The sequence below is a fragment of the Lygodium microphyllum genome, chromosome 21 (assembly GCF_053477565.2).
Source record: "Lygodium microphyllum isolate KBCC chromosome 21, Lygodium_microphyllum_v1.1.10, whole genome shotgun sequence".
Taxonomy (NCBI): Eukaryota; Viridiplantae; Streptophyta; class Polypodiopsida; order Schizaeales; family Lygodiaceae; genus Lygodium; species Lygodium microphyllum.
Window position 1 is genome coordinate 101,687,570 of NC_141155.1, and position 11,701 is coordinate 101,699,270.

Below are 11,701 nucleotides of genomic sequence, written 5' to 3' on the forward strand. Positions count from 1 at the left end.
CAAACTTTCTCATAAACTATGCTACCCTAAAGTAAATAAGAAAAGTTTCTTCTATTATTTTTAGTTGCCTTGATTTTACTTTATTTTATTAGCTACTCTTTGAGTAAGAAAAAACTTCCTTGTGTGTTCTCATTGGAAAAAGATATAGCAGATGTTTAAAACTTGTACTATATCTATTCAACACAAGAATAGTGATTAAAATTATTTATAATGTGTATAGGAAAAGATTTAGCCACTTGGTCAAAAATCTATTGTATGTATTCCATACCATAGCAAATATAAAAATTATTTGTGATCCCCATAGGAAAAAACATAGTCAAATGATTGAAACCTTTGTTGTATGTATTTCACATGACAAAAAGGATAAAAGTTCATTGTGGTCTCCATAGAAAAATATTTAGCCAAATGGTCAAAACTCAAGCGAAATACATACAAGGATAAAAGTTCATTGTGATCTTTATGGAAAAAGATTTAGCCAGATGGTCAAAACCTCTATTGCAACTATTTTAACAAGACTTAGGATTAAAATTCTTTGTGATATCCACAAGAAAAGATTTAGCCATATGGTCAAAACATATATTTAACCTGGATAATAGCAAGAATAATAATTGTTTGTGATATCTATATAACAAGATTTAGCCAAATGTTCAAAGCCTTTATTGTATGTCAACAAGAATAAATAATTTATGTGATCTCCATTGGAAAATATTTGATCAAATGATCAAAACATTTATTTCATGTATTCCACATGACAATAAGGATAAAGATATTTTTGAGAAACTTTGACCTTGTGCTTAAATGTTGAAACTACAATGACCTCTAAAGAATAGAAGATTTCATTCCCTTTGACACAAAGTTATAAAGATTGAGGAAATTTTAGCATCAATTAGAAGCTATTTGAGAAGGAAATATAATTTTTATCATGGTTAAACATTTATAAATCTTATACTACCTACTTGTTGATAATAGTAAAATGTATTATATTACATTTTATTTTAAAGTTATACTATTTTAGTCTAGATCATGTTATATTAGTATATCGTACTATTTGCATATTATAGAATATATTATCAAAATATATATTTTTAAAATATATATTAAATTAATTTATTAATCATTAATAAATATAATTTAAATATATTAAATCATATTTTATAATATTATGTATATTTAATGTATCTAATCTGTAATGTGTAATATCATTGAGGATTTTGAACCCACCTTAGTGATAGTTCGAGAGTAGAATCTCTACTAGGGTAGGATAGAGAATATGTAGGCAAAATCTCTAAATGTGGAAATAGGGGCAATATCCCAATGGTGGGTTCTTAAGGAGGGGCGAGGGGGAAGGAGCTGCTCTAGGAGAAATGCCCCTGGTGAGAGTTTGAGGGCAATGTCTTCCTCCGTGGAGGTTTGGGAGCAATGCCCCCAGTCGGGGTTTCGAGATAGCGCCCGTTGTAGGGATTTGGGAGCAAAGCTCCCAATGGGGGGTTTAAGCGGTAGGGCCCCTTGGTGGGAGTATGCAGGCAACATCCCTAGTAGGGGGTTGGGGGTAGTGTCCTTGATGGAGGTAATGGGTGTCTCTTACTACAGGTGTTGTAACCCTAATCTTTGGTGGTTCTATCCCCCTCCTCTTCTTTGACTACTCTCCACTGTTTCATTTTCTCAAACTGAAATAGATTGTGCAATGCAATTTCTGGTTCGAATCAGGGTATTATGACCAAAACTACCTGCATCTTCAAATTAGAAATATTGCTCCAAGGCTTCAGCAATTCAACAAGGCAGTGAATGATCGCCATTCCACATCTGTCTGCTCTACTTCATGGGTGATTTTTGTTACGTTGGCACACATTACTGACCTACTAATTACAACAGGTTTTCAACTTTTTCCTATTTCATTTCTGATTTTGAGTTAAACTACATTGATTATGACCATTTTAATCCAGATAATTACTACAAATCACACTACTACTCTTTTGTATGATTAGTATTGAATAATATTAAGATCAAATACCAAAAGCATTTTCTAAATAAGAATCATGTATGAAAACTAAATGCAATATGTATTTCTGTATATGTATTTCTGTAGCAATGAGATTAGGCACTCACTCTTGAGAATTCAATGTCTTCTTCTTCTCGATTGCTTGATTGATCTCCTAGAGCGCTTGCCTTTTTTGTTGTCCAACCACTATCTTGCAAATGATAGCTTCACTCTACGTGAATATTGAAAACATGACTTCTTGCACGGTTGAAAATACTCTTTTTGTTGTGAATATGAAATATATGATTTGTGTAATGTTAAAAAAAGTCTCTTAGATGTGAATATGGAATAAATGGTTTGTGCAATGATTTTATCAATGAGTGCTTTCAAAATACTAGCCTTTCTTTCTATTCTGTGATGCTATATACCTTAAGATTTTGCAAGGCTAAACCTAGCCTTATATTTCTTGTATCATTCCATAATATTAGAGCATTTTATCAAGTTCTTATACATCGTATTATACTTTACTATATAGAACTTTCTATTATACTGTATTTTCATAGTAAAAGCATTACCATAAGATTTTATGGTTACATTCATCAGTTTATAGATTAGGCCATATGGTTAAAAATTTTCTTGCAATATAAGAAGTACTTCTTGTTATTTTATTCAATACAATCTGAGATTTGGCCATGAGGTTAAATATTTTCTTATAATATAAGAAGTAATTTATGTTATTTTTTCCAATATAGTGTGAGATTTTGCCATGTGGCCAAATCTTCTCCTTAAGCTATCTCTTGGCCAAAATAAGGACTCTTGTAGTATCACAATATCTTGCAACCAATCAAGCACTTTGTTCATTTTACTACAAGAATGACATTTTTCCATTTGGTCAAATTTTTTCTTATATTATCAACCCTTGCTTACTTCCAAAAGGAAAGGCTAGTTTCTACTTAGAATTCCTTACTTTCTATAATTTGGCCATGTGGTCAAAATCTTGTCTTGCAACAAACAAACCACTTTTTTGGAATTTGATCCTAAAAAATTAAGACTAAATCTATGGTGGGTTCAATCACACAAATTTTGGGTATGCTAGATTTGGTTGTATGGAAAAATGTTCTAAGAAAAACATCTTCTATATTATCTCCAAAAAGAAAGACCATGTTCTACTTGGAACTCCTTGATTACCTACTATATTTATAGGAAGTTTCGCCATGTGATCAAAACTTGTTGTGCAACAAACAAACAACTTTGTTTCCATAAACCATTTCTTTCATTTCAATTTTTCATAGCTTCCTATCTATATGTTCATATACAAATATCATATGATTTTGCCACAAATTAGCCACTTTTGCCATTCCACTACAAAATAAAAATTGGCCATATGGTCAAATCTTTCATTTTGTTATCAATGCTAGCATCCAAAAATCCTCCATTCTTGTTTTGTTCAGCCATATGATCAAATCTAATCTCATAAATCTTGCAAACCATGAGACCACTTTTTCATTCCACTATAAAACAATATTTGGCTATATAGTCAAATCCAATTTCACAGCACATTACAACAAATGAATCACTTTCTTCATATGGTTATGAAACTAGATTTGGCCATATGGTTAAAACCAGTTTATAGAAATTGTCTTATCTTGTAGGTTTCGCCATGAGGTCAAATCTCCAACTTTCAAGTGTTTTTCACTTTATCTTATATTGATATCTATGGGATTTGCTACATAGCTATATTTGTTTATATGTGAATCTCATATCACAATAAACCGCATCCTCTCTTTAACTAGCCTTTAAAAACCGTATGGTGAAAAACCATGGCAAAGTTTCTAATCTTATAGATAAGTCTTATGACTAAATAGGATTTGATCACATGGCTAAAACCAATGACAATGTTTCTATAATATAACTCCTTTCAAGGGAAACTTACATATGCACTAATTAAAATGTTAACTTTGGGCCAAATGGAATTGTGAGATTGCTACACAACCACATTGATTTATGGGTGGATCTCATATTGGACTAAATCTCATTCTTTGATTAAATAGGATTTGACCACATGGCCAAAAATCTTAGTAAAGTTCCTAGAGTATGATCCTTGTATAGGAAACTTACATGGAGAAGAAATCCAATATTAACTTAGGGACAAAATCATCCATGACATGTTTTACATAACCACAATGATTTTTCACTATATCTCATACCACACTCACACTCAACATTTCATTATCACTTGACCATTTGGTTAAGCCCATGGTCAAGTCTCACTATTAATAGAATTTGATCTTCTCACAGAAGTCCATGGCAAAGTTTTTACTACATGATTCTTGCAAGAGAAACATAATTAATGCTAGCTTAGGGCTAGGATAATCCATGAGATTTGATACATAAGCACACATATTTATGGTTGGATCTCATACCACACTTAATCTCAAATTTCAATATTTCATTTTATGGAAGAGTCCCTTTGGAGTACATTTGTCTTGTATTTTGTAAAATCTTGTGTTGTTGTATTTTCAATTTTCAACTTAGAAATCTTATTATACATTTATTTGGGTTTTGTGAATTTTGAATATTTTTAAATCCACTTTTGTCTAACAACTTTTTCTCTTTGTAGAACTATTCAATGGCAAAGAAAGATAGCGCATCCAAAAAGGAGACCCAAACCATTGATGGAGTTAGTGGTGATTTTGTGTATCCATGGTATGTGGATGTTTATGATAGTCAAGGGAAAAGGGTTGTCAATGTTCTCTTATTCACTTTAAAGAGTGATATTGCATTTTTTCAACAAGATGGTGTCATAGATAAGATAACAGATGGATGTGTTGGAAAAGAGGGAATACCATGTAATCTTGTTAAGATCAAGGGGAAAAATGTAGTATACAAACTTGATCATTTGTCATTTCACTTTACCCGTATTAAAGAGGATGAAGAATACTCTTTGAAAATAGTGGGATGGACCTTATTTATAGGAGATAAAGGGTACAAAAGACATTATATTAGCATTCCAAGCTGTTCAAAATAGTGAGCTACTTTCCCTATCAAGAAAAGGTGATCGCCCCAACAAAAGAATGAAGCTCCAAGATAAACAAATAGACTTGAGATCTTCACCTTCTCCTCAAGAAGAAAACAATTCATGGAATCCCACAAGCTCAAAGTCAAAATTACCTCAACAAAGTTCCTTGTCACAAGCTCTTGGTGGTTGCTAACACTACTAAGAATGATGCCACTTTACCTTCCATGTTAGAAGTTACACTTGCAAAGCCAATAATTTATTTTGAGGCCAAGGGAGTAGAAAGAACATTTGATTTTCCTGAAATAGTTAAGAAGAAGGGAAAGAAGGAAGAATCAAGATTTCACATGTTTGAAAAAATCTTTCCATTTGGTCCAACAACACAATTTCCTATTCTCGTTGATAGGTGTTATGAGGCACCTCCTTTGTATGCTTATAGGTCACTATGTTAGGATTATGTAGAGAAGCTAACCACGTCTTTCATAAAGAATCCCATGAACCTAGCAACAGTAGCATATCTTATGCCTTTTGTACAAGACAACAATGAGAAGAGACCCATGCATCATGATGAGGTGGATGCTAATAAGTTGGACACATAGTTATTGGATTATATCAGGGCTTCACTCAATTCATGCAGCAAAGATATATATTCAGAGTAATACTACATGTTGTCTAGCAAGTGGGATTTTGGTCAACAGCTTTACATAAGAATGTCATGGCAGTTATTAAGTGCTTGGAGATCCATGCAAAAAGGAAGTATCCTTTCTTCATGATTTGGGGCCAAGAACAATGTCATAGACATCAACTCAAAATCATATATAGGCCAGATAAGATGGGAGTAGAAGCAATGTTCAAGCATCTGAAGTATGTATGGGATCAATATGGAGATGTTTGTCAGCATACCAAGACTATTCTCATAGATGATAGTCCTTACAAAGGATGTCCAAATCCTGTTGAGAATTATATTTATCCAAAAACATTTGATATTGATCGTGAAGACCGTCTATCTTGATCAAAGAACTTCTACCATACTTGACTCGCTTAAGCAAATACCATTATGCACGTGAAGTCATCAAGTTTGATCGATATGGACAGGATCTAGTTCAATATGGACATGAATTGTATGCTCAGTTCAAGGTTGTCATTGATGAATGGACTAGAGCAGAGAATGATGGTATTTCATCTTCATCATCAGCATCGCACGAGACCATGATTGATAAAGATGGTATATATGTTCAACCTTCAATTACTTCTTGCTTCAAGAGGCCATCTATTATACAAACATCCTCAAAAAATACCTCACGTCATCCATCTCTTACATTGAACAACTCACAATTATCTATGTTGAAGCAGACTCTTTTAGTCTCTACTTTGAAAGATATGGAAGCAATGCAACTTGCTCATGAGATAGGATATCACAAACATTTCATAAATGATAGTGTAGCTAAACGTTTTATACAAAATCTACAAAATTTGTATTTTTCCAATATACATGATGTAACAAGAAGGCGCTGACTCTATATAGAATAATTTTGACTTTCATAATAGATATGTCCCTTACATTAAAGGCTTTTGCATGGCTATGAAATATATGCTTGTTAAAAATTTAAAGTGTTTTATGTAGTTACCTTGGTGTTTCTAAACACTACTAATATCAATGAGAGAATCTACTTGATGTTTTTTATTGTTTCAATAACATTAGTTAATTGTGTTGAAATTTCTTAGAAAGTGGTTTAAATCCTATTTTGTACTCTATGACAGTCTACTATACAAACATACTCAGCAAATGCCTCACATTGTCTATCACTTACTTTGAACAACTCACAATTATCCATGTTGAAGTAAACTCCTTTAGTCTCTACTTTGAAAGATATGGAAGCAATGCAACTTGCTCATGAGTTAGGATATTACAAGCATTTCATAAATGGTAGTGCAACTAAATGTTTTATACAAAATCTACAAATTTTGTATTTTTCCAATATACATGATGTAACAAGAAGGCATTGACTCTATATGGATTACTTTTGACTTTCATAATAAATATATCCCTTACATTAAAGGATTTTGTATGGCTATGAAATATATGCTTGTTAGAAATTTAAAATGTTTTATGTACTTACCTTTGTGTTTCTAAACACCACCAATATCAATGAGAGAATCTACTTGATGTTTTTAATTCTTTCAATAACATTATTTAATTGTGTTGAAATTTCTTATAAAGTGGTTTAAATCCTATTTTGTACTTTATAACCATCTACTATACAAGCATACTCAACAAATGCCTCACATCATCTATCACTTACATTGAGCAACTCACAATTATCCATGTTGAAGCAGACTCCTTTAGTCTCTACTTTGAAAGATATGGAAGCAATGCAACTTGCTCATGAGTTAGGATATCACAAACATTTCATAAATGGTAGTGCAGTTATCTACAAAAGTTGTATTTTTCCAATGTACATGATGCAACAAGACAGTGACTCTATATGGACTAATTTTGACTTCCATAGTAAATATATCCCTTACATTAAGGGGTTTTGCATGGCTATGACATATATGCTTGTTAAAAATTTAAAGTGTTTTGTGTAGTTACCTTGGTGTTTTTAAACGCCAGCAATATCAATGAGAAAATCTACTTAATGTTTTTTATTCTTTCAATAACATTAGTTAATTGTGTTGAAATTTCTTATAAAGTGGTTTAAGTCCAATTTTGTACTTTATTTCTTAGCTAACAAATAAGTCTTAATTGATAATAAAATTTATGTCTATTTCTTTGGAAACACAAACCATTGGTCAAAGGTTAAATCTTTAGTCTTAGAAAAATCATAAACTTCTAGCTTGGTATATAAATCTTCATTTTATGATATGAAAATTCATTTAGCTAGTCAAAGTATGAAGCTAGTTGATTTTGGCCAAAGCCAATATCCATATTGTCCATATATTGTCAAGATAGATAGAAATTTTGAATAAAAAATATTTATATATCATGCATATACATATAAAAAATGTAGATAGGGTGAGCAATTATTTGACATACTTGTGTCTATTGGTTTACACAAAAAAAGAACCATCACATCATAGGTTATCCAAACTTATTACGATATGGTATTAGATCAAGTTATTAAACCACACCTAGTTAGTGGTGACTCTTTTAAGGTCCTAGTTCATGAAACTTATACATGTCACTTTAAATTATGCTATATCTAAAAGAAAAACTCGTATTATAATATCTTCAAATCCATAACATTATAAATTTTGGCCATGATAACATATTTTCATACAATGTTTAAGGCTCTTGTATTCTAAATTCTCTCTCCACTCCATCAAACCTTTGTATTCTTACATTAAACTTGGAAATTTCCTAGGTATATACTAGTTAAGCCTCCTTGATGTTTCCACCACCATATAACATCATGTTTTGTTAGTATGCTAGAAAAGATAAATGTGAAATCCAAATCTCGTAACAACCACATAGCTTACATTCATCATTTAAGCTCTCAAGATGTGTGATCTCATATTTGTAACATACAAAGTGCCCTTTAAAGATAAACATAAACATAGTGCTCTCTTTCATTCACAAAAGTAAGACATTCATTCAAAGTGGGACTTGGGAAATTCCCAAAATCTCTAATATGGTGTTTTGAGTGATAGGTGACACTCTCATTGATAAAGGATTCGATTATAATACCTTTCCATATTGCTATTGAAAGAATCTAGGACAACCCTCATTGCAACTTACCAATGCAAAGCTAACCCCTATGGAGGAGGACAATTGTACACAATGTAACCTCACAATCATAATTGAGACAGAAAGTATCCCACTCCTCTTCTATGTTCTTTTGAACAAAAAAGTAGTTAGGTACTGAGATTTCTTGGGATGCACTTTCAAGTATCTAACCAACTCTAATGTCAACTAAGTGACAAATAAATTCACCTTTAATAGGCTAATATCCATGTGATCACCACATTTGCCTCAAAAAACAAATAGATTGGATCTAGTTCTACTGGTTGCAATCCTCTCTAGATGATCATGTAAGTAAAAAAGCCCCCATGAGCATCATAACACAATGGTAGTGGCGGCCAAAAAAATCTTCACGTGCTCCTTAAACACTCAAGTGACCTAAATGCGAGCCCTCACATTATTGCTATCAATCACCTCACAACCCATGCCTTACACAATATTGGGTCCCTACAAAGCTTCTAGAAGCTTAGTGCTACTATCAAGGATCCCACAAGCTTTGGTTACCCAAATTTCCCAACACTATAGCTCATACATCCATCAATTCTCCTATGGCTTACCTGATCCATCCCCTATAGAGCCTAAACATAACAAACTTAACTCCCATCCTTTGCCTAATTTTGCACCACCTCCTTTGACAACCTTGAGCCCACCACCACTAGATTTGATAAAACCAATTCCAAAAGAGACTCTACAAAATGATCCACTTGCTCAAAATACAATATTCTTTTGGATATTTCTACATTAGCCCCATATAGGATAAACTCCTATTGACCCCTTTCTCTAGCCAACATAATGAAGTCAAAACAATGCTAGTCCGTATATCAAATGGTTGAGGACCCATTGGTCCATACCTAAAAGCCCCTCACCAAATGGTTCATACTCTTGGACACCACTTTTGGCACCTTTACCAAACTATTTTCCATGATAGACATAGGCATGGCTAACACTAATATTCTCTCATTGGCATCTCAATGGTATCCTGCATGGGAGGAGCATGAATACCTCTCCTGTGAAAGCATTACCATTCTAGAAAAGTTAACATAAGAGATCCCACATGCTTAATTAAAGAAATGTTGAATACTTCCCTCCTACGTGAAGAATGCACTCCTTATGAACTCTGATGTTATTTCCAAGCTATAAAAGTTATGGAGCTCTTCAAGTTACTTTCTAAACAAATGGTTTACTCTTCGCCATGAGCTACCACACTTGGCAATAAAGTGGCTATTACTGTAGCACATGGAAATATCATTAGCTTCCTAAAACATGACCCCATTTATTGCAAAACCACATCTCTTTGGGCCAAACATCAAAGCTCGTGCATTGACTCCACCTAAAGAGCTGCTTCACCACCCCCCATTGATAAAATACTGATGGAAGAAGAACTCCATGTTGTCAGTTGCTTCAATAGACTATCACTCTTGGACAACTTGACCTCTTATCTTTGTGACCTTCTCGTTCAGCCAACTAACCTAGACTCTCTTGCTAAATTGGAGTACAATTCTAAAACATTTCTTATTGTAAAAGTGGTAAGGTGATGGGTGAGATATGAATCTCAATTGTAATATATGTACATGAATAGAGTGATTCATAAATATGATTTAAGGATACCAAACATAAAGAAAGGGTTTTAGGATGTGGTACAACATGAAGAATGGAGTTCACTAGAAACACCAAGAAAAGAGTATTGAGTTCACACCAGAATTAGTAGAATAGACACTAGGACTATAAAGAAAATCATGAAGATTTAAAATGATACAAAAATTGGTAGCAATATCTCCAAATTGGAAGCATCCAAATGTGGTAACATTGAAGGGGGTGCTCTTAACAAAGCTAGATACTAAAGAATTGAAAGCCACGGCATAGGTCCTTCATCACCTCTTCACTTATAACAAGCCTACCTCTAGCCTACTCATCTTCCCCAAGATTTTGATGAGAACAACCATGAGAAAGCTATGCTTACATGGGATTCAAACGATGCACGTGCAAATTACTTTGGTGTATTTCTAAAGAAATTCTACCAGCAATTACCTCCTCCAAAATGTCCCCATAAATATGGTCGAAGCTTCAAATGTTGTACGAAAAACCTTCCACCATGCATGGAGTGAGCTTTATGGACAACTTCAGCAAATGAATTTTGAGCCGAGGGACACCATTTAGTCATTTTTGATCCATGTTACACAAGTACAATACCAACTTTAACACATGCAATCTACCCTTCTAGAGACATATCTTGTGGGAACAATACTCCACAAGCTTCCCCTAGAGTTTGATGGAATGGCCAATGCTTTACCTGCACAAACATCATCTACACTTATGAGCTTTACACATACATCCTCGATGTTTCTTGAGCATGAGGCATCTTTGTGTTTATAGGGGAGGATTCTATCTCATTGTGGAGGTTCTAGTGAGGCCTTTCCAGCTTCAAAGAGGGGTGATAGGAAGAATCGAAGGGACATTGTTATCATTGTGGTAAGAAGGGCCACTTGTAGAAGGATTGCAAGGAGTTAGCAACCTCACGAAAGAAGGAGAAGAAGAAGGATAAGGATGCAGGATCCTCCGACGAGTCATTCTCGTCCTCAAACTCATCCAAGTGTGATCCTCCGACCAAGGAGAAGTCCAAGTCCCAAAATGGTTCATGGAAGACATAATGACGAGATACGTAGTGAACCAAGACCTCAATGCACTATGGTTGGAGTGCATCTCTGAATCTGTTCTATGAGTTCACAAGGTCTTTGAAAATGACATAATCTCCAAGCTTCGTCACACAGAGGCCAAAAATATGATTATTAAATATGGATGCATACTAACCCACTTAATAGCCACCTACCTAGGTGTATTGTATGAATAGTTGATGCCTAGTCCTATACTCAACTCAACAGAAAAGGAAAATGAAAAAAAAAAACCACAACAAAAAAGGTATAGGGAGGACACAATAGGCAAGGAAGAACAGAGATTGTTTGATGTG